Raw genomic sequence first — 2,067 nt, 5'->3', positions numbered from 1 at the left:
TACCACCTGATGCTCCCTATCCTTCTCTTGTAGCTGATGACAATATCTTCTTATTTCTTGCTCTTTCTCTGCTTCTTCTCTTTCCTTCTGCTCCAATTGTTGATGATAAACTTGTGCTTCTCTCTCCTTCTCTTCAAGACTCTTCATAAGAGTTTGTATGGTTTGCTCAATATCGGCTGTATCTCCTTTTCTTGGTTTCTGGTACTCCTCCAACCATATTCTTCTTACTGTCTGTAGTTGCTGCTGATACTTCTTCTTGTATTCTTCATTATTCATACCATTGGTATCTAATGTATCACCTACTGTCCACTCTCCTTTACTGTTAGTAACTAAAATACAATATTAATAATAATTTTAATTAGAGGGTGTGGATCTAATGCAACATTAAGTACATCAAAGGAAATAATTATTATAATTATAACTGGGGTCAGGGTTGGGGCTGATTACGATTACAATCGTAATCAATTGTAATCATTACATGTTTCAATGTAATCGTAATCATAATCGTAATCACATTCCGAAAATTTATAATAATCATAATTGTAATCGTAATCACATTTTTGTAAAATTTGATACTTATCATAATTATAATCATACCCATAATTATGACATTCAAAATGATCATTTACATGTAACTGCATATTGATAGCAATAACACCTGCATCTAGTGGATCTGTTGAGAAATTTTCTATATCGGTGGAAAAATTTTTCGGCTTGAAAGATGTTGCCTATCAAATATTATATTTGATAGTATAATATATTCATATTAGAAGTTATGATTTTTCTAGCAGCATGATAAGGCAGACACACCATCCAAAGACTTCTTCAGCAGCTATAGAAAGGTTATAGATTCAATTAAAAAGCTCTGAAGCTTGTCTTTATTGATGTAATTGCTATAGAAACTGTGAAAGTCAAGCAAGCTTCTTCTGAATCTTAATATTAGATAATAATACATCTAAAGCTGAGTAAAGTAGCTTTAGAGACATTTTTAGGCAAGAAATGTATATGTAGAGCTAGAAGACTAAAAGTTATTAATTTAAAATTTGCAAGAAAAGAAGCTGCTGAATTTTAAAAAGTTCACTTAGCACTACTACACAACAAACAATGTCACAAGTATCATTAATTTATTCATTGTTTAAGAATTGTTTAAATTAATTTTTGATCACTTTAGTAAGTTTAGTCACTGATGCATCATTTATTGTTTCCTAAAATAATTGTTTAAACTGATTTTTGAAATGCAGCATACCTATTAATTGTTCCATCAGGCTCGCTCCTTAATGTTCTACATGGTTATAGTTAATAGTTAATAGTTATAGTTAATAAGAGGATTTTTTGGCGGGAGTTTTCTTTGGCGGTTTTGTGATGGCTAGCTTATTGGCGGATTTAATATTGGCGGTTTCTAACAATTTAATTATATCCCCACCCTTAGGCGGGGTTTCACTTAAGCGGTTGTGGTTCACTGACAACATATATGATCAGAGAAAGACGGTACCTTTTCTGGAAGACTGTGTTCTTTATCACCTGGTTTAGAGACTGGCTTAAGGAAAGATAGTAAAGCCATGTTAGCTAGCAGCTTTTAAACACTTTTAGCTAATTTTTTACTAAAATTAATGTGGGTTTGGTCACACGCATCAATATGCTGGAATTATTCCTTGCGGATTTTATTTTGGCGTTTTTATATAAATCCGTCAATCCGCCAATATTAAATCCCCGTCAACATTTCATCTTATACGGTATTCATTGGTGGGTGTGGCTAATACACTGACCTAGTTCAGTTATCATAACAATGTTAGGATTAGTGACTAATGTCCCTATCCAATCAACATATCCTCCAGCAGTTATTATCCAGACACAATGAGGACTCATAATGAACACTGAGAGAGAATGAGACCATCTCTTACTAACAGAGTGAGGTACATCTAACTGTTAATAGAAATAAATTAATAATTTACATGTATCTCACTGTACAGATCAATTATTAATAATATCTAACATACCTTTATCCAGGAATGTTGAGTGATGTTAAAGATCCAACAATCATCTAATGTAACATCATTCTTATCCTCC

Source organism: Amphimedon queenslandica, unplaced genomic scaffold (genome assembly GCF_000090795.2).
Source record: "Amphimedon queenslandica unplaced genomic scaffold, v1.1 AMPQUscaffold_13012, whole genome shotgun sequence".
Classification (NCBI taxonomy): Eukaryota; Metazoa; Porifera; class Demospongiae; order Haplosclerida; family Niphatidae; genus Amphimedon; species Amphimedon queenslandica.
The sequence above is the reverse complement of the archived record's forward strand: the minus strand, read 5'-3'. Positions refer to the sequence as shown.